The sequence below is a fragment of the Lissotriton vulgaris genome, chromosome 7 (assembly GCF_964263255.1).
Source record: "Lissotriton vulgaris chromosome 7, aLisVul1.2, whole genome shotgun sequence".
In the NCBI taxonomy this organism is placed as follows: Eukaryota; Metazoa; Chordata; class Amphibia; order Caudata; family Salamandridae; genus Lissotriton; species Lissotriton vulgaris.
Genome location: NC_141695.1, coordinates 366,121,719 through 366,144,087, shown reverse-complemented (window position 1 = coordinate 366,144,087; position 22,369 = coordinate 366,121,719). Strand labels below are relative to the sequence as shown.

Sequence of the window (22,369 nt, the reverse complement as noted above, 5' to 3'; positions counted from 1 at the left end):
TAAGTTGTTTATCGATATCAGGAACTGCTGAACCACTAAACTATGGCAGCAGGTTTTTTGATAAATACAAACAAAACAAAGTAGAATGGCACATGGAAACCGGTGTATTTCTAAATGCCTCAACTTGATTTCGCAGTTCTCTGTTATTAGTCATTCAGATCTGCTCTCTAGAGCAGCTCTCTTTGCTCCACACCTTTTCACACATCTTTAGATCGAGTCTGGGCAGCGCAGGCGCCGCTGCGAAGCATGCATTAGTGGAGTATGGCTTTGACGCTCCGCCCACTCTCAGCCTATATTTTTAATTGGCTAGCAACATTGTCCTTCGTAAAGGCTGGCTTCCGAGTGGTTTTTCTACTTGTTAGTCTCTCCTTGGTACCACCTGGTCTGCATTTGTTACCTCCCATAACGACTGGAACTTTTACTGGTGTTGTTGCATGGTTTGCTTTATAAGTCGGTGAGCAGTATTTTCTTCAATGCACTACCCCAATTCCACCCATGACATTGCAGCACCCGCCCGTTTTTGTTTTAATAGTAATACTTTAATTCAAATTACAGCGTGGTCCTCTTTAAACTTTTCAGACACTCACCCCGAGTCACAGATCTGGGTTGAATCCGTCATCATTCTTTAGCTCACTTCGCCATCACCTCAGTTCAGACTCCGCTATATGCAAATCAGTCTTGGCACAGGGTCAAGACTGATTTACATATAGCTGTGTCTGAAAGGGGCGGCAAAGTGAGCTAAAGAAAGATGATGGATTCAACCCAGATCTGTGACTGGGGGCGAGTGTCTGAAAAGTTTCAGCACTCTGTCGATCCCCTCCTTGTGTATGCACTGTTGCATAAATAACCATCTAATATTAATGGCTTAAGAAACTGATGGGCCAGCATCTTGGACCCCAATAGACACAAACAGTTAGTCAGTATAGCATAGGTTCACAGTTCCAGAGGATAAGAGTGCACCCGAGGTCAAAATTCTTTAGTGCATGCTCAGCCAATTTACTACCAGGAAGACGAAAATGTTGCTAGAACAATCTGCATTAGGACATTGCCTTCCTATGTTTTTCCTTTCAAAAATAGTAACACTGATCTTGCACCAGGTCGGTGAGTGTCAGCCTGCAACTATTTCCAAACAAGCATTAGAAATGCAATAGGTCTCGCAGCATTAGAGTTAGTGCTTTTAGAATTGTTTATGGGTTTTTTTGTAAATCTTTAGCATGAGGTTGAGGGTGAGTGAGGGTGAGTGAGGGTGAGGGGTTGAGGGTGAGTGAGGGTGAGTGAGGGTGAGGGGTTGAGGGTGAGTGAGGGTGAGGCTGAGGTGGTGAGGGTGAGTGAGGGGTTGAGGGTGAGGGGTTGAGGGTGAGTGAGGGTGAGGGGTTGAGGGTGGGTGAGGGGTTGAGGGTGGGTGAGGGGTTGAGGGTGGGTGAGGGGTTGAGGGTGAGTGAGGTGAGGGGTTGAGGGTGAGTGAGAGTGAGGGTGAGTGAGGGTGAGGGGTTGAGGGTGAGTGAGGGTGAGTGAGGGTGAGGGTGGGTGAGGGGTTGAGGGTGAGTGAGGTGAGGGGTTGAGGGTGAGTGAGGGTGAGTGAGGTGAGGGGTTGAGGGTGAGTGAGGGTGAGGGTGAGTGAGGGTGAGTGAGGGTGAGTGAGGGTGAGGGGTTGAGGGTGAGTGAGGGTGAGTGAGGGTGAGTGAGGGTGAGTGAGGGTGAGTGAGGGTGAGTGAGGGTGAGTGAGGGTGAGTGAGGTGAGGGGTTGAGGGTGAGTGAGGGTGGGTGAGGGTGGGTGAGTGAGGGTGAGTGAGGTGAGGGGTTGAGGGTGAGTGAGGGTGAGTGAGGGTGAGTGAGGGGTTGAGGGTGAGTGAGGGTGAGTGAGAGTGAGTGAGTGAGTGAGGGGTTGAGGGTGAGTGAGTGAGGGGTTGAGGGTGAGTGAGTGAGGGGTTGAGGGTGAGTGAGGGTGAGGGGTTGAGGGTGAGGGGTTGGGTGAGGGTGAGTGAGGGTGAGGTATTGAGGGTGAGGGGTTGAGGTTGAGTGAGGGTGAGGGTGAGGGGTTGAGGGTGAGTGAGGGTGAGGGGTTCTTCAGGGCTTTTTTTTTCTCCTAAATTAGGAAGTGGGACCTCCGTTTGTGAAATCCCACAAGATATTCCCTTCTGCTTGTGTGGTTTTAAGCTAGTAGGTGGGACATCATTTTTAAAGGAAAATTTGCTGAGAGCTAACCAAGTGGACGAAGAATTCGAGCAAGATCGTTGGCACTAGCTGGAGGGATTTGATAATTTAGTTACTACCTTGTTTTATGTCCAGTTCTGTGGTTTATCTGTAAACCTATTGCACTCTGGGAGTTGTAGTCTGGGTTTACTTCGATATTCAACCAATTGCACTGCACGCCTTGAAATGATACGTGTAGTTTTTAAGAGCCAAGACCAGGGATGGAACATGGATTCTTGCTGAAATGGAGTGAGGTTGGAACCCTAGCGGCATAAGAGGAAGTCCTCACCGGGGTATGTCGATGCTGCTGGATCTGAGCAGTCGCATTTATGAAACCAGTGCTGCATGGGGTGGAGACATGGGGGACCACAGCGTGGGGACTGAGCATGTTTGAGAATCTATGAAGTGGTCAGCAGCGGCATTTGGAGGTGGTGACTGTAGGAGAGGACTCTCACTGAAGGCCATGGAGCAGTTAAGGTGGACAAGGAGGTTATCATGGTTGGCGTGCCCGGGGTGGAGAGACGAGGCATGTGAGAGGGCTCTTCGTCCATGGACTGGCCGGGGGAGAGCAGCCGGAGGGAAGAGAGGGGAGGGGGGAGGAGAGCGAAAGGATCGGAGACACGGCGGGTAAAATAAACAAAAAAAAAGCCGGAGGGAAGAGAGGGGAGGGGGGAGGAGAAATGCGACACGGCGGGAAGGGGAGGGGGCGGAGCGGGTCAAATAAACAAAAAAAACAAGCTGGAGGGAAGAGAGGGGAGGGGGGAGGAGAAGTGCGACAGGGGAAATGCGAGACGGCGGGAAGGGGAGGGGGCGGAGCGGGTCTGTGCAGGGGAAGCTGCCTCGGGCTGGGGGTGCTAGGAGAGGAGGAGGGGGGAGGAGACCTTGGAAGCAGAATTTGGTGGCCGGTGATTATGTTTAACATGGCAGTTAGGTCTAATAAAAAAATGACGTCAGTGGCTTTTTTTAAAAGGTGCGGAGTGTGTCATTGGTCACCATTAGTGCTGCCAGTTTTGTACATGGTTTGGACCAAGCTTCGATTTTTAAGGGTGAGTTTTGACATGATGGCGGTGACTCATGGCTGCAGGGCTCTGGAGTGAGAATTGAAGCGGGGCAATTGTGGTGACTCCGCGATCGCTGCTGTGGTGAAGGCTCCGCGCCCGTGCTGCCAGATGATTTCTTCCTGCTCGCTGAGGAACGCCTAACACCCCCGCGCTAGATTGCTGCGCAGCCGAGGATTACCCAGGGCAAAGCTGCGGAGAGCTGTAACGGCGCATACGGGGTAGACGCTGCTGGCATCGGTTTGGCGGTCTTAAAGAGTAGCCACTATACACCCCTGATAGCCGTGTAGATTGCTGGGCTGCGCGAAACAACGTGGAGCGTTACGGCGGCCTGTGCTCATCTGGCGAGACAAGACAGCGAGCAGGTCAGGGTCTGTGACCCGCGTGGGAGAGTGCCGGACGATCCAGCCGAGTGCACCAAAATCGTGTGAGTATAGTGGATTCAACAGCGGAGCAGATATCCTCGGCGCCGGTACCGGAGCTGAAAACAAGCGCTTACCTGGGCACCGGTAGGCAGAGTACCGAGAGGCTGCATGCCCTGAGGGCCCATTAGAGGTGATTGGCGTACTGCTGCAGCCTGGCTTCTGTCGGCATACGGAGAGAGTGAGTGTGTCTGGGGCTGCGTGCCTCTAATTGCACAAACGGTTGATACAGTGGCAAACACTGTGGCCACGTGAGAGAGGCGCGGAAACTACTGGGGTGCATATCCTCGGTCTCTGACAGAGTACTCACACGCCGGTGGACCATGCGGTGCAGCCTACGAGGAGATTGCTGGCGGACCGCCTGTGCTGCTGTTTGAATGTTTGCCACAGTCACATCGTAATCTTCTGGTGTCCTGGTCAATGTGACTGTCTGCAGGCAGGGGAGGAGAGGAGGAGGGGGGAGGAGAGCGAAAGGATCGGAGACATGGCGGGTAAAATAAAACAAAAAAAAAAAAGCCGGAGGGAAGAGAGGGGAGGGGGGAGGAGAAATGCGACACGGCGGGAAGGGGAGGGGGCGGAACGGGGGCGGAGAGGGGAGAGAGAGAGTAGGCAAGGGTAAACAAACACGGACGTGCACGCGCCCGTGACTTTTAAGGTCAATGCGCATGCGCATAAGCTTAATGCGCATGCGCATTGACCTTAAAAGTCACGGGCACTGCAAGGAATCGCCACGATTCCTTGCAGTTAGATAAAGAGTGGATGAGCCCCTATAGTCTCGCTTGCTCGATGCGCATGCGCATCGACAGGCGAGACCTAAAAATGATATCAGTCCCAATTTCTGGGAATCTTCATTCTCACCATTGACCAAAAGGTCAATACATTTTTGTCATACTTACTGTGATCCTCCAAGGCTGCCCTTTTTAAAAGCCAACTATTTTCATTCATACAGAGGTGTCACAATCTGTTCTTGGCCTGAACTCTGGAGGTCTGAACGTCATCAACAATACACCACTCAAATTGGTATTTGATTCCCATTTACCTAGTCTTAGCTGGGGAATTTTACATTCGGTTTCAAAAAATTCCAGTACTCAGACCACAGTTGTGGGTTTTACTGTATACACGCACAGATATGTATTTGTACGTATTTGTTCAATGTGTATCACTAAAACACTGTGCACTTCCCTTCTGTCGCCTTGCTATTTGATTGAATGATTTGTACTAATTGATTTTTTTAATCAAATTGGTGTCGGCATATAAAGCGGCTGGGGTAGTGGTTTGCTGAATTAATAGGTAACAATTGTTTACTGTGATTTATTTACTATTCATTGTGCAGTCTCCAGATGATTTAGCCCTTGGTGAACCACGATTTTACATATTCATATTTACCCAAGTTCCCCTGGGCATAATGGATTGCTCTAGTCTGTTATGAGTGATCATAAGTCTGTGCCAGCACAGCCAGTCATGACTCAGTAACAGCAAGCCAAAGCAGTGGTTCACAAAATTGCTTTCTGCAACAGCATTTCTTAAAGAAAATCCTAGCTTGTCCGAGGCTCCAGCACAAAGCCTTGGCGGTGCAAGCAGCTATTAACTCCTGCCTGGCCTATGCCAATACATTTTATATAGGTCTACCTAATATACTTTTACACCGCAAATCGTGCAAAATAACACTATTATATTGACTCTATGATGAGGTCTCTAGTGGTGTAGTTTCTGTGAAAGAGACCACACCACCGGCGCGAGGATGGAGATGCACAGCATGCGGTCATAGGCCGGATCACTTTTAAGAATACCAGCCTAACTTTTAGATCTATCTTACCTAGCTAATAAAATCACACCTTACAATGCTCCTAGCACCCCCAGGCTAAAACGGAAATTTTAATAGGCACTCCCAAATTCAATTTGGCTATCAGAGGAAAAGGCTGCCTCGATGTAAAACTACCCTCATCTGGAACTCTACCAGCTAACATCTGGCCTTGTCCCAGATTCACGACATTCAAATACTAACTAAAGGCACTTTTGTTTTAAGATACAATTAACTCTCCGGAGCTTAAAGATCACACAGGTTAACAGCGTGCTGTGTAAGTGTAACTAGTTAGTCAGTAAGGAAGAAATTCTCAGATAGTGCAGGGAAAAATCGATATGCACCTTGCAGTGAAGAGGTCTGCTCCATCTGCCTATTCATCCATTAACTTGTGGCTAGGTCAGCTTTCCGGTCCATAAATTACCGACTTAAGAGGAAGGGAGGGAGGCTTCAATCATTCATTGCGTGCATGCACACATGCCTTTTCCCTTACCATGGATTGTCTCTTTAATATCAGCGTGTGTGTGCGTGCACCCGGGCAAATATGCCTAGCAAGTTTCCCACTATGAAGATAGAGCGCAGGGCATCCTCAGCTACTTAGGGTCTAGAGGAAGGGTGGACGAAGTCAACAGTGACCGTCTTACCAATTGCACAACCTACTGTTGAGTGTTCCTTTCTGCTGCTAAGATAAATACATTTGCCCTTCATTCCTGCACGTTTTTCTTGAGCTTGTTGTAGACCTTCTGGTCCCACAATTGTTACAGGCACAGCTTGTGCCACGATAAGCAATTATATTTATTTTTAGTCTTGTATAGAGTGAGCTAGAAGGATATCTGAGCGCTTCGTGTGTAGTAAATAAATGCAGAAGAGTTGCAGATGGGTTGACAATAGAAAAATAACACTTACTGGAAAGTACAGTGTTCTTTCAATTACAAACCCAAATATCTTCTCTGCAGTGGCTGTGTACAGTGGAATCCATAACTTGAGCCTCACAGTCTAGAAATAGACCATTTAGCTGCATTCCGTTAGTTAGAGCATCATCAATATGTTCCGATTTGAAAGTGGTATGGAAGTAATAAGAACTTCTATCTATTTTTTAAGGTGACAAAAGGGCAACTGTTCTGATTGATGGGGAAATGGAATTCCTGACTCTTGGTTTCTTCCCAGAGAAGGCTTCTGAGAATCTTTATTTTCTTGAGTTTAGGAGTTTCCAGGCAGAGAAAGTCTGCACTCCAAAGCGCCTGTTGGCCTCCAAAAATGATTAGTTAGTTGGCAAGATAATATCAAGATGGAGTGGCAGTATCCCACAATTGGTCCATTACGTCCAGAAACTCAGACCAAGTATTTCGAGACAAGAATGTGGTAAAAATGCATTCCTTTATTGTTCTTTAATTTTCTTCATGAAATAAACCTACACAGTCGACATGCTTTGCCAATACACCGGGAGCTTACTCAAGGATTAAATTGTGAACAGATTAACCAAAAACCAAGCGATATTATTCAGAGATCAATTCAAAGCACATTACTTAGTACAGCTTCTATTGGCGTTGCAAATATTCCAATACAGTATACGGCTAACGGAATGGTGTTGTGAGACTTGTATGCGGAACACAGCACCATTTTGTACAGAATTGAAGTACATTTTATTGGAATATTTGCAGAGCCAATAGAAACTGCACAGAGCAACGTGCTTTCAATTGATCTGCGAGTAATATGGCAATTTTATTTTGCTAATCTGTTGAGAATATAAGTCCGGAGGAAGCTTGTGGTGTATGGGTACTCGCGTTGGCTGCGTAGTATTATTTCAGGAAGAAAATTAAAGAACAAAAAAGGAAATAATTTTTACCACAATCTTGTCTCAAGATAAGTGAAGCCTGTATATATGGACTTAATGGAGTATCTGTGGGACGTTGTCTCTTTATCTTGATGTGTTATTGGGTATTTGACAGGGACGACCCTGTGAGGTAGGCAACTTGTTGGTTACATGAGGGGAACTTGCTGGTTGATGTTATTAAGTAGTCATCAGCTGTCATTAGATTAGTCAGCAAGATACCTGGGAGAGCTTTCATGTACAGCCTTGTACACAATGCAAACTAGTTTAAATAAACTCCTTAGATCTAAGGGAAACCAGTTTAGTGAGAGCAGAATAGTAATTAAGCAAGCAATATTGCGGAAGGCTGTCTTTAAAAGGGTGTATTTTCAGTACTCAGTCAGTAATAAACTGACATTTGATTTGAGAGTCTGACCGCTTGTACCACAGTTTTAAAAGTAGTGTGGTGGACTAACGCTTCAACCCTCGAAGGAGTCTGATCTGGCAAAGCCTGTTCCTAGGTTGTTGAAGTGGTCCTGAAACTGAGGTTTTTGTGGAGTATGAAATCTAGTGTGAGAAAGTGAGTTTCTGTTTCAGTACCGCCCACTTTTTGCCCGATACCTGATGCACTTTTCCTTGGGGTGCCCTGGGTCCCTGCCAATCAGGTACCCAGGCCTGTGTTTCTGGCCTAAAAACTAACTAAAGCCTAAACCCAATTGGCATCTCTGGCCACGTGTCAGCCCCTAGTAAATGGTACCCTAGGTACCCAGGGCATTGTGACCAGAGTAGACCCCTAAGGGCTGCAGCACTTATTGTGTCACCCTTAGGGGCCCTGTACCTTGACACCCACACACTGCCTGTGCAGGCTGAGTGTCTAGGTGCAGAACCAAGCAAAGAATCGACATGGCACACATCCCTGTGTGCTTAGCCCACAAACTCACTGCCCTGGCATACATCAGCCACCCCTCTAGCTGGGTGCCCTATGCCAGTGGTGTGGGCACAGGTGCCTGAGCCCTGTGCCCCTACAGTACCCAGGCCCATTCCTGGGCACTGTAAGTGCAGTGATGCCATTAAGAGTATATGGTGCTGGGAGGTTGTCATTACGAACTCCACAGCACCATAATGGCTACACTTAACACTGACAAGTTTGATATCAAATTTCTCAGCACATTAAACCCACACTGATGCCAGTGTGGGAGTTATTGTAAAATGCACTACAGAGGGCATCTTAGAGATGCCCCTTGAAACCTAACATACAATCCACGTCTTGTCTGCGAGGCTGCCTAGGCTGCCACACAGCAGACATGTTGCTGGACCCCTGGGTGGAGAGCTCCCCGCTCTCCTGGACCTGCAACAATGCACATCCTGGGACGAGGTGCCAAGCCTCCTCCCCCAGGATGGGTAGGAGAAGCTTCAAAGGCATTCCGCCTTGTGAGCTTCTACAGACCACTTGCTGTACTCAGCAACTGGCCCCCACCAGTTCTGACCCCCACTCTGGCGGGAAGACTGGCGGGAAAACCTACGTCAGAAAGGGGCGGGTTGCCAGCCTGTGCCAACTCCACCCCTCAGGTGGGAGAGGCGAGGTGATGCACGACCCCGGGCTCAGGCCCTCTTGAAGATGGGGAGCCCTGCCCAATCACAGCTAGGCTCCTGCCCCCCTCCCACAGGAGAGGAGCAGGCTAGGGGGTGTACCCACCCCAGGACAGGGACCCATTGGTCCCTGCCCTTGCCCTACCTGCAAAGCCCCTACATTTAGTATTTAGGGGCATCCTGAACCTTTTTCCACAGATCCAGATTATGAAACTAGAAAGAAGATCAAGGAACACGAAGACCTGCCGTGCAGCTGCTAAAAAGAGGAAGACACCAACTGATTTGGCCCAAGCCCTACCGGCCTGTTGACCCTCGAACTTGCTCCTGTTAAACCCTGGCATCTCCAGTGGTAAGCAACCTCAAAAACCCCGGAGGACCCGACTGCCTTGTGACTCTGACTACCTAGGTCTCCCACGAGCAGTGGTACTGCTCAAAGCAAGTAACAAGCCCTGGTATCAGCCCGGAACCGCGAATCTTGCACACTCTGCACCCGCCAGGCCAGGCCTGTGCTGGAGTGAATCAAGACCCTGAGATGTCTCCCCTGCAAATCTGACCTGGAATCCAGTGCCCAAGGTCCCTCCTCGACGACCCAGACGACGCCTGCAGCCTCAGGACAAAGGACACCTCATACCGCGACCAACAGGGGGTAAGATTTCCCGACCACAAAATACACCCCTGCACCCGCCGCCCCACGGCCCCCTGTGCCCAACTCCTGGGTGCCTACCTATCCTCCAAGATCCCAACTTACTCCAGAAGATCGCCCGTCCCCGAGCCTGCAGCCTTTGTTCCCTTTTCAAGATTCTCATTGAGCGCCTGACGGCTCAAAAGCACTCTGCACGCCTTGGCCCTTAATACGATGCTAACTGTAACTTACAATGTGAATTGTATGAGAACTGGTGAAATTGTCTGTCTTTTTTCCAATAAAAATATTTTTTCAATTTTTTTAAAAAGCACTCTGCATCCCACTGCCCTGGTGCCCCTGGCAGTGCAACCTTTGTCCTATCCTACTTCCACATTTGCCCTGAGCAAGTGACAAGAAGCCCAGCTCCCACAGCCGCGAGGCCTGCTAGCCAGCAGCCACCAACCGAAGGCCTGCCTCTCATTGGATAACATTAGGCCTAAAAACCTCTGCACCCTGCTGCCCCTGTGCCGCTGAGGGTGTACCAACTGTACTTACCTGACCCTGGGGGACCCCCGAGTCTAGGCCCGGAACCTTAACTTCACCAGTCGACTACTCATCTGAAAACCGATGACTCACTTTCTTGCCATAGGATAACATTGACTGGTTTGACTAACATAATATTCATCTAAAAAAAAGCCGAAAAACGAATTTCGGATTACTCACCTGGGATCAGGAGAGAAGCCAGTAATGTACCCTGTAGCCCAGTACTGAACCGCAAAAGTAATCACAACCGTTTTTGCTAGTGATCTAAATTTCTGCCATAGGAAACCATTAACTGTTTTTCTGTGAAAATTCTTCTGTGTGAAGTTTTGAAACTAAAATATTAATCTAAAATCAGCCAAATATCGAAATCCGAAGTACTCACCTGTAATCAGGAGAGAAGCCAGTGATGTATCTTTTAGCCCAGTACTGAACCGCAACAGTAATCACAACCGTGGTTACTAGTAATCTAAAATTCATCCATAGGAAACCATTGACTGTTTTTCTGTGAAATTTCTTCTGTCTACTTTTGAAAATTACAAATATTCCTTCAAAACCGTACCAACTACTAAAACTTAATTACTTACCTGTCTTAGGTAGAGACCCCAGTGCTGAACCTAGGAGTCCAGTACAGGATTACGAAAGTAACGAGAACCTACTTTACCTGTGCTTTGAATTTCCTTCCATTGGATAACATTGCTGGTTTTGCACTAAAAAGTTTCTGTCAACTTTTAAAATACCTTTATATTCTTTAGAAATCATTGCTATAACTAAAACGTTTTTACTAAACTGTTTTCAGCTTAGACCCCAGGACTGAATCTAGGATCCAGTTATGAAGTTACAATAGTAATCAACTGCATTTATGTAGAAAAACCCATTGAGCTCAATGTTAAATTGTGTTTAGATTTGTGTTGCCTACTGAAACCATTGTACCTATTGGGGATACAAAGTTTATTGCCTCTTTGCAAAGTAATTACATCAGAGTACTCATATTGAGAAAAGAATATTTTGATATCTGTTGGTTCAAAAAATAAAACAACTGTATCTTTAGATATAAAAACAATTGGCCTAGAGTTCAGTTCAAGAGTGTGTGAAACCTTTTGCTGACAGTGTGTGCAACAAATGCTTTACACTGTCCCCTGGTACTGCCTTACTCTCTAACGTGGTAGCTTGGTCGAGCAGTAAGGTCAGACCTGGCTTTAACCTCGGTTATACCTATTTCTATTTTCTATTTAGGGGGTTTTGTAAAGCGCTTGGTGACGCACAGCGGTGTGTCCCCGCGCTGAGGAACTGATGCTTACTGGAAACTACCGGAGCGGAATAACTTACTGGGTGAATAGTACAGTTCTGAGCTTAGCTCTGAAAAGTGATTCTGATGGTTCTAGGCGCAACGCCATGGGTAGTTTGTTCCATCTAGATGCTGCCAGGTACCTAAAGGATCTGCCGCCCATCCGTGCTTTGGACACCTTGGGAATGGACAGGAGCCCCGTGCCGGAAGATCTAAGGGAGCGGGACGGCTCGTAAGGTGTCAGCAGTCCTTTCAGAGGGAGGGGAGACCTCCCATTGATAATCCGATGGCAAGTACACAGTGCTTTAAAATCTACCCTGCTTCTAACCGGAAGCCAGTGCAGGGACCGGAGAGCCGCTGTAGAGGCAGCTCTTCTGGGTAGTCTGAGCACTAGTCGGGCAGCAGCGTTCTGTAAGACCTGTAAGCGGCTCAGATTCTTCTCCAAAGTCCCTAAATAGAGAAGGTTGCCATAGTCCATCTTAGATGTGACTAGTGCATGCACCAGGGTTTTACAGGCTTTAATCAGTAAGAACTTCAATACCTTCCTGAGACTTTTGAGTGTCCCGAAGCATGATCCAACCACCCGATTAATCTGAGGGCCAAAGGTCAAGTCGGTATCAAACCAGATACCCAGGTTCTTTGCTTTTTGGCAAGGGGGTGGGTGTTGGACCTAGGCATGGCGGCCACCATGCCGACGTCCACGCCGCCTGGTCTCCCCCCACGACCAGCACCTCGGTCTTGCCTCCATTGAGCTTGAGGCAATTGGCGGACATCCAGGCAGCTAGGTCTTGCATGCATGCTCTGAAGATGTCCGCCGAGAGACCGGGCGCACGCGACAGGGAGAGGACCAGCTACGTGTCGTCGGCGTATGACACCATGCGGAGGCCATAACTCTCTACTATGGTGGCAACCGGGGCAACATAAAGATTGAAGAGAGTTGGACTCAGGGACGAGCCCTGCGGCACCCCCTGGTCCAAAGAAACTCGCTCCGAGTAGTAGTCACCTTGCCTCACTTGGAAGCCTCGGCCAGCTAGAAATAAGTGGATCCATTTCAATGCTGCCCCTCTCACCCCTCCTTTGCTCAGACACTGTAGCAAGATGGAATGTGCTGCAGTGTCGAACGCAGCGCTGAGGTCTAAGAGAATTAAGGCCATGGTTTGGCCCTCGTCAGCACCCTGCCTGAGGGTTTCAGTAGCCCCGAGAAGGGCAGACTCCGTGGAGTGACGAGGCCGAAACCCGAATTGGGTAGGATGAAGAAGGTTGTTCTCCTCCACAAATTTCATTAGCTGTTTGTTTACCACCTTCTCCGCTACCTTAGAAAAATAAGGAAGCAGGGAGATGGGACGCAAGTTGTCCAGCTTCTCAAAGCTTATGTTGGGCTTCTTGCGGAGGGGGAGCACCACAGCCTGTTTCCAGTCCTCTGGTATGGAGCTGGACCGGAAAGAGACATCCAGCAGGTGCCTAATGTAGGGTTCAAGTGTCTTCAGGCTGTCCCCCAACCTTTTTGGGGAGGCGGGATCACGAGGGAAGCCTGATTTCACCGATCTACAGATTTTAACTAGATCCTCGGGTGTGGGGGTAGTGAAATGGAGTAGCAGGTTTTGACCAACTTCCTCTCTCACGGAGTCTGCTGGCTCTTCCACTGCTGGTGGTATAGCGGGAAAAGCAGAATAAATCTTAGACACTTTGTCTCCAAAGTAGTTGGCAATGCGATTGCATGCTGCTACCGAGTGATCTTCGGCTAGAGTGGAGGTTTTCGGGATGGCCAGGGATTTATATATGCTGAACAATTCCCTAGCAGAGTTCTCTGCCCCCTGGATTCTGTCTGCGTAATATGTGGCTTTCTCTATCCGGATCGGATTATGATAGACGCGTCTCTTAGCGAGATAGCCCTCTTTCAACTGGTCGTCATATGCCACTCCCCACTGTCTTTCTGCTCGTTTACAGTCCTTTTTGGCACAGCGCAGCGCCTCGCTGAACCAAGGAGCAGATCTTTGTCTGCGGGCTCCCATTATTGACCGGCCCAGTGGGGCCGTCCAGTCCAGGGCAGCCGTGATGCGGTCGTTGAGCAATTTATTTGCCGTAACCACGTCATTGCCTCCTGGGGGCCCCTCCGCGGTCAGAGCCTTGTTAAACTCTGGCAGGGAGAATCTTGCCCACCTGCGTCGAGGATAATTAAGTGGGGTGGGGGCGGTGGCTTTGTGTTTGGGCAGATAGATTACAAATGAAACAAAAAAATGATCGGTCCAGGGCAGGGGCACTGGGGGAGCAACTGAGACATCCTCCCAGTTGGCAAATATTGGATCTAACAGATGCCCGTGATTATGTGTAGGGAGCTGCCCCTTTAGCTCTAGCTGTAGGGTGTGGAGTTCTTGACGGAACTCCATTGCTCCTTTATCTGATAAATCTTCCCAGTGTGTGTTTAAGTCTCCAAGTAACAGAAACGTATCCCTCCTCATCGCTGTTTCTGTGACACACTCTAAAAGATTGCCTTTAAACCTGGACATAGGTCCTGGTGGACAATAGATTAAGAGTCCCTTTACAGTCGTGCTCCCATCGATCTTTATGGTGAAGACACCCGCCTCGCATCCCGCCAGAAGAACTGGTTCCAGTTTACAGGCCCAATGCTGTTTGAAGCCAATCGCTATTCCTCCCCCTCTGCCTTCAGGTCTATCCAGACGCACCATCTGGTAATGCCTGAATAATATCGGGATCTGGGGATTGTGGACTCTATACACACTGTACCTTACTTTGGTCCAGTACATATTGAGCCACTTTCTCACATCTAGGTATTATGCAATATTCATAATTTACATCTTACAGCTGAGCGTGTTTGATGGATATACACAGGCTTGACATGGTGTGGATAATTTCAGAGGGAGGATGAGGAGGAACTTAGATTATGAGGGTTCAGTTTGTGATGATGATGCGACATCCAGGGTTGTTGGATTTTTATGGTGCTGCATAGTTCAAGGATGTCTACTGGAGAAGATATTTTCATGTAGAGTAGAGTGTAATTTTCGTAGAGCTGCAGTGAGATGTCTTAATGGTTCAAGAAGATAAGGAGTTGTTCCAGGTACACATTAAAGAGAGTCAGGGAAAGAACGGAGTCCAGAGGAACTCCTTGTTGAATGGATTAGGGGTTTGACAATACATTTGCAATTATTATCTGTTGGAAGCAGTCGTTCAGGTAGTATTCAAGCTACTTCAGTACAATGCCGCCATATGTAGTTCCAGGATTTTCAAGGCCAGTGTGGCTGACTATATGAAATTAACAGAACAGGTCCAGGAAGATAATGATGCCAGAGCTGACCATTTCTCTTAGTTATAGCATAGCACTTTTTGTTTTGCAGCAGAACGGAAGCTAGAGTGAAGATCGTCTAGTGGGTAGTTTTCATTGAGAAGAGATTGTTGCCTTGCAACACAGCTCTCAAGCACTTTTGCTAGGAAAAAGAAATTGGGTATTCGCCAGAAGTTAATCAGGCCTTCAGGTCTGCGCCCTGTCCTTTGAACAGAAGAGTAGTTTGGCTGGATTTTAGGAACTAGGTAATGCTACAGGGAGTAATTGATTAGATCTGTGATATAGGGAATGAGGTGAGGGTCAATATCTTTCACCAGTTTGATCGAGAGAGAGAGACTGAGAAATGTGAAGGAGATCTTATAGCTATGATGGTCTTTGCCACATCTGTTCGTATAATCATTTGGAATGATGACCACACTTTTGAGGTTTTACCCGTTAGGGCGCTGATGAGAAAGAAACAGGCATCTGTTGCACTGGTAAGCTCAATTTTTCTGATTTTCTCCTTGAAGAAGATCAAGAGGAGTTCACAGATTTTTTTTCAGTTAATATTACTATGGGAGGTAGTGTGCATGTGTTATTAATAATCACAAAAATGTTATGGATGACTGTTTGCCGTAATAATATTGGATTTGATATGCAGCACCTTGGCTTCAAATATATTTCTTTCATACGCTTTTCTCTGGTCTCGGAGATCTGCAAGGTTTACAACAGACTTGTTTCTTCACCATTCCATCTCTGTAGCTCAGAGACATTTCCTATTGTGTAATTCTCTGAGTAAATATTGCAAGGAAGGGTTGCTATTCTGGCTCATTCGTTTTAACACGGCTATTTCATCTGCTGTCTTCTTCAACTTGGTATTATACTGGTCTGCAAAAGAGGGTGTTTCCATGTGATTTCTGGGAAGAAATAGTTTGGTGGCAATTGTATTTCCCAATTCCAATTTGTCTATATTACTCTATATTCCAGCTCATGAAAATGATGGAGTCAAAACTGAATTGTGATACAAATGCATAACCTGATGCGAACTGCAATAATGTAAAATCAATAAAGAAAAATTACTCATGTTCCTCACCCACACTTTTTGCTTCTTCACATGCCCCACTTTTTGCTTCTTTACATGCCCCATAGTAGAGTGCTTTCTACATCACAGAATGAAAAATTATATATTGGCGAAGCCAGACTACAGGGATTAGAGGTTTATAATCTGGGTGTAACACCAACTTGTATCCTCATCTTTTTTTTCCAGAGGAGTGGAAACTAAACCAAGTATTTTCAGGAAAGAGCAGCTTAATTTTTTGCAACCAGAAGCATGAACGCACTTGACTTCTGCAGCTCACCTTTTGCTCCCAACCCACTGATTCAGTTAGAAGAATCCCGAGTAAAAGGCAGGCATTTCACAATAGACAGGAAAATGCATCCATCCTGTAGCTCACAAGACCAAGTAAACAAAACCAGGCACCATTGCCCTTGGTCATGGCAAAACACTCGCAAACTATAACAAGATACAAAATTGGAGGGATAAAAACACTCGCTATCCATAACAAGATACAAAATTGGAGGGATAAAAAAAAAAAAAAAAAAAAAAAATTTGCTAAACTTTAGCCTGTCTCTCAAGCGGAGGAGCAGCTTTTCTGAAACCTAATCTCCAGTATGCAGTGCCTCTGAATGTACCCATGGAAAAGGGTGCAACACTGCAGGACTTTTTTTTTTTTTTAACAGGACTATCAAGGAGTAATTTTTGTGGGGAGAAGGAAGTGCTTATCCTAAACTGAATGACAGATATAACAGTGTTGCTGTTCCGTTTGCACATGGAGACTTAAGTCGATTGTCTAACTACAATGAATCATACCAGTTAAATCTATTAACTACATTCTTGTATGTTGATGTCAATAGTTACCTAGTGAGGTTCTTACATCTAAAAAAAAAAAAAAAAAAAGGGGTACAGCTGTGTCAGATATTTGCATCTAGCTAATAAATAACTCTTCATGGTTGGAGCTGCTGACCCCGACTGAACTCCACCCAAGTGAGTATATCCCACTATGATCTTACACTAATTTTCATTTGCGGACCCTGGCTATTATTAAAGGGACCATAATCCACTGCTTCCTCATAGGACAATATGGGCTTACGCAATGTATGTTTGCAAGACTATTCATCCTGCTCAGCCTGCGGAGGGAGCACTGGCCAGGGTGCTCTCATAGGCTGAGGTCGGAAGGTGGAAACTTTAGCCAAGCCTCAGTCACAACTCCATCTGTCTCCCTAGCTCATGTCAGCATGTCATGTCACACCTTAGTAGTTTGGGGTGCGCCACTCCTAATCTTCTTGACATACTTTATGGCAGTAAGCTTGCTTGAGGTAGGTTGCTTGATTAGAATTATTAATAATGTGCTTCTTGTTTCCTACATAGCACTTCATAGGACACTTCTGCTGGTCTAATCACGGTTTACTGTTCATTAGTGTAGTTGTACCCAACTAATTGACCTTGGAAGGATGGAGGGTGAGTTTGCCTACATGGGAATTCAATCTGTTGCCTATAGATATCAACAGGTGTCATCTGTTGACATTTAACTATGAGCTATTTTGCAGACTTTTAATTATTGCACATAGTTCTACGCCCATAAACAAATGTGAGAGATTACTTAACAACAGTTTACAATGCAACTGTGGGTAAATAATATATGGAATAAAGTAGCCTCGGTCATACATTATAAGGACCTTGCAAGTCACCGAGTTCAAGTTCAAGTTTAAAATTTGTATAGCGTACTACTCACCCAGAGGGTCTCAAGGCGCTTGAGGGAGGGGGGTACTTTACTTATCGAATATCCAAGTTTTTAGTTGTTTTCTGAAGGAGAGGTGGTTCTGTGTAAGGCGGAGGTGGGTGGGGAGAGAATTCCAGGACTTGGCCGCTAAGTAGGAGAATGATCTTCCCCCCATGGTGGATCTTTGGATGCGTGGGATAGCGGCAAGGGCTTGATTGGACGATCGTAGTTGGCGGGTGGCGTGTAAAAGGACAGGCGCGTGTTGAGGAATTCGGGTCCTAGGTAGTAGAGGGCTTTGTGTGCGTGGGTGAGGAGACGGAACGTTATTCTCTTGTTGATGGGGAGCCAGTGGAGGTCTTTCAGGTGACCGGAAGTGTGGTCTTGGAGGGGGATGTCTAGGATGAGTCTGGCTGAGGCGTTTTGGATGCGTTGGAGTTTTTTCTGTAGTTTGGCTGTGGTTCCGGCGTAAAGGGTGTTTCCGTAGTCCAGTCGGCTTGTGACCAGTGCATGAGTGACCGTCTTTCTTGTTTCGGTGGGGATCACACGGAAGATTTTTTTGAGCATACGTAGGATGTTGAAGGATGATGATGAGACGGCGTTGACTTGTCTGGTCATCGAGAGGGAGGAGTCCAGGATGAAGCCCAGGTTACGTGCGTGGTCCGTTGGTATGGGTGCGGTTCCCAGGGCCGGTGGCCACCATGAGTCGTCCCAGGCGGAGGGGGATGATCCTAAGATGAGGACTTCCGTTTTGTCCGAGTTCAGCTTTAAACGGCTGTTCCTCATCCACTTGGCTACTTCTTTCATCCCTTCGTGTAGGTTGGTTTTGGCGGTGTTTGGGTCTTTGGCGAGGGAGAGGATCAACTGGGTGTCGTCTGCGTAGGAGATGATGTTGAGGTTGTGTTGGCGCGCGATGGATGCGAGGGGACTCATGTATACGTTGAAGAGGGTGGGACTGAGTGATGATCCTTGTGGTACGCCGCAGATGACTTCGGTGGCCTCTGATCTAAAAGGGGGGAGGCGGATCTCTGGGTTCTTCCGGCGAGGAATGAGACGATCCAGGTCAATGCTTTTCCTTGAATTCCGACGTTGCTGAGGCGTTGTATAAGGGTGCTATGACAGACTGTGTGGAAGGCTGCGGAGAGGTCAAGTAGGATGAGGGCGACCGTTTCTCCGTTGTCCAGTAGGGTTCGAATGTCGTCAGTTGCTGTGATGAGGGCGGTCTCGGTGCTGTGTTTGGCTCGGAAGCCGGACTGTGAAGGGTCGAGGGATTTGTTGGATTCGAGGAAGGCGGCGAGCTGACTGTTGACGGCTTTCTCAATGACTTTGGCAGGGAATGGGAGGAGCGAAATGAGGCGGTAGTTTTTAAGTTTTTAAGTTTGGTGGGGTCTGCTGTGGGTTTTTTCAGGAGGGCGCTGAGATCGGCATGTTTCCAGCTTTCCGGGAAGGTAGCTGAGGGAGCAGTTGATGACGTTTCGGAGATGGGGTGCGATAATGGAGTCTGATTTGTTGAAAATGTGGTGGGGACATGGGTCGGTTGGCAATCCTGAGTGGATGGAGTTCATCAGACGGATGGTGTCTTCAGTGGTGATTGGGTTCCAGGCGCAAAGGTTGTTGGAGGATGGGGTGGACGGGTCACCAAAGCTGTTATGTATGTCAGCGATTTTGTTGTGGAAGAACGAGGCTAGAGAGTTGCAGAGGTCTTGGGAGGGAGTGATGTCGTTGGTGCCGGCGGTGGGGTTGGTGAACTCTTTGACGATGTTGAATAGTTCTTTGCTGTTGTGGGCATTGTTGTCGAGTCGATCCTTGAATGCTGATTTTTTGGTGGAACGGATCAGTTGGTGGTGTTTGCAGGTGGCGTTCTTGAAGGTGGCCAGGTTGTCAGTGGTTGGGTTTTTTCGCCAGGCTTTCTCAAGGGTGCAACAGATCTTCTTGGATTTCTTGAGGTCATCATTGAACCAGGGGGCTTTTTTGCTACCTTGCTTGATTTGATGGTTTTTCAAGGGTGCTAATTCGTCAGCGCTGTGGGTGAACCATTATGTGAGGTTGGTGGCTGCTTGGTTTGGGTCCGATGTTTTGGCAGGAGGGTTTTGGTGAAGCGATGTGAAGAGCTGGTCGGTGGTAATTTTGTTCCAGTTTCTGCGGGGAATTGGTTGTGGGTGGTTGTGGGTCGTAGTCTTTTTGTAGTTGAAGTGAACGCAGCTGTGGTCCATCCAATGGAGAGCTGTGGTGTGATTGAAGGAGATGTGCTTGCTGGAGGTGAAGATTGGGTCGAGCGTGTGCCTGGCATAGTGGGTGGGGGTGTCGACAAGTTGATTGGGTCCAAGATTGGCGAGGTTGTCCAGAAGGGTGGTGGTGTTTCTGTCGTTGTTCTTTTCCAGGTGGAAGTTGAGGTCTCCCAGTAGAATGTAGTCCTCGGAGGGGAGGGCGTGAGGGCTGATGAAGTCAGTGATGTCTTCGCTGAATTGTGTGCGGGGTCCTGGTGGCCTGTAGATGAGGGTGCCTCTGAGTGTGGTCTTGGGGTCGGTGTGGATATGGAAGTGGAGGTGTTCGGCGGCTGCGAGAGTATCGGCGGAGCTGGTCGTGATGCAGATGGTGTTCCTATGGACGATGGCGATGCATCCTCCTGTTTGGTTGATGCGGTCCTTTCGGATGATCTTGTAGCCGTCCGGGATGGCTATGGCGATGTCGGGCGCTGATGAGGCGTTCATCCAGGTTTCTGTAAGAAATGCGACGTCCGGCGATGTGGTGTCGAGTAGGTTCCAAAGTTCAATGGCGTGTCTGTGGACCAAGCGGGTGTTGAGAAGGATGCACTTCAGGTGGTTAGGGTCGGAGCTCTGTTTGGAATTTGTGGATTTGGTGTGGGTTCTAGTGCAGTCGAGCTTGCAGGAATGGCAGGTGAAGGGTCCATGGGTGTGTCCTGGGGCATCTAGGTAGCAGTTTGGGAGTCGGACGGGGTTAAGTGCTGAGAGGGTCGCGGCGTCGTACGTTATGCGGGTGGAGTGGATTTTGCGGGGGCCAGGGGGTTTGGCGCTGGGCGCGGTCCAGGCGCGGACGGGCGTAGACGGGCTTACCTTTGGCGCACATGGGGCGCGTCCACTGCGCGCAAGCTGCTCTGACATAAGTGGATAGTGGGGGGGCGGAGATCCTGGCTGGGAGGCACAACAACAAAATGTCCGCAAAACAAAAGCGAAACAGGATGTGGGCAGAGGCACCGGTACAATCGGGTACAGTCTTCCCAATATAGCGCGGTAACAGACTTCCAATAAAGCGCTGATATATCACACAGGCAGCAAAGATATAAGCGCGATGTGGGCTATGTGATCAAAGCGCTACGATAAATATTCAGGCAGTCAATGCAGTATTTGGCAATGCGAGCAAGCGCTATAACATACAATCAGGCAAAATGCAATTTAGTCAAAATGCAGCAATGAGCAGTCAGGCGCTACGATACCACAAGAGCAGGGAGCGAGGTGAGCGACCATACAGAGGAACAAGGCGAAGGCTGAGTGCATTTATAAGGCTATGGAACTCAGGTACCTTGTGAAATCTTTTTGAAGTATGGCATGGTGTATTTTATTCATTGTATTCCTTCCCTAAAACTGGTTAAATCCTCTGCGTCTTGCTATCGAAAGATTCTTTATATCCTGCAAGGACCAGTAGTGTGGAAAAAAATAATCATATTCACATAAAATGTTTCCTTTTTTACGAGCGTTGCTTCTTTAAGAAAGAAAGTAGACCGACAAGTTAATCGACTATTTTCGGGTCACTGTCTTCATATTTACAGGACTTGGCGTGTTCGTTAATTCTCTCTAAATCGGTAAAAGCCCGGAAGCGCGGTTGAACCCCTCCGGAGAGTTGGCAGTAGAACTGGAGGAGAGTTTTAGTTGTGCAAGTCAGAGACCGGTCACTGCCTACCTGGGCTGTGCAAGAGCAGTACATACGTTGCAATAAGGCTATGCTAATACTGGCGACAACGGGCTCGTGGGATGCTTCATTCCAGAGGTTGCTGAATCGAACTGGCATGTTTTTTTAGTGCGAATAGATGCGAACGCATCACACTGATGCTAGTTAAACTGCAACGCAGTTAATAGGTATGTTGTCCCACATGTCCCTATCAAACTTTCTGGGACAATGATTCCATGTAACTAAAGCGGCCATTCATTTATACAGTGCATTAAGGATCTGTGTGTCAAACACTCTCAATAAACTGATTACACCCACATTCAAGCAACCACACAATCAACACAACTCTTCTGTTGATCCACCTCCCTTCAAGTCCCTCCTTCCGACGTCACCTCCAGGTTTGGCATTAATCCCTGCAACACGCACGTTAACACATTGTTATCCTAAAGCAAGCACTACACAATGCGGTCTACATGAGCAATGTGTACATCACATGGATGTACAAAAATGAGACTCAACAGAAGAAGCCCCCCAGATAGGGCGGCGCCGCTCACCTTCCTCGCGTCTCCACTCCAACGTTATCAACGGTACATGCTGTTTCACTCTAGGCTGGCTGCTTATCTGTCCCAACTCCGAGAAAATGGGAAGTTGCTGCTATGGGTGCAGCACCGATGCTGCCTAGAATCACTTCCTGGTGGTCGCCATCCCGCCTACCTCCCACACACTGTGCCAGGATTGGCTGAACTAAGCCCTCGAGCTACATTCAATAGGACACGCAGTACGTCAAGGAAGACGCTGCTCCTCCTTTCATACCAGAGCGTCTCCAGTCCACTCTCTGGCTATATCTTATCAGCTGTGTTAAACAACGGAAAGCGATTGATATTTTAATTTTCTAATCGCTCGCGTTGTGTTCTTTTCCTCGGACATTACAGTAACGGAGTTGGTTGAGCCCCTGCTGCGAAGATCCATGAATGCTTCTTCACGCCGCATTCAAATTCCGGCAGGACTTAGCCGGCCTCATGTTTGCTCACAGCGAGGTTGAATTAGAAGGGCATATGTGAGAAGCAAATGCATAAAAAAAC

General features: G+C 47.8%; 1 protein-coding gene across 1 annotated transcript in view; it reads right to left on the bottom strand.

Annotated features, from left to right (window-relative positions):
• MBOAT7 (membrane bound acylglycerophosphatidylinositol O-acyltransferase MBOAT7) overlaps positions 1-22,014 on the bottom strand; it is a 129,585-nt gene extending 107,571 nt beyond the window's left edge. Inside the window, exon 1 of the mRNA XM_086930287.1 lies at positions 21,842-22,014. The gene's annotated coding sequence lies outside the window, so the exon portion shown is untranslated. The remainder of the gene's footprint in view (positions 1-21,841) is intronic.
• Between the last annotated feature and the right edge of the window lie 355 nt (positions 22,015-22,369).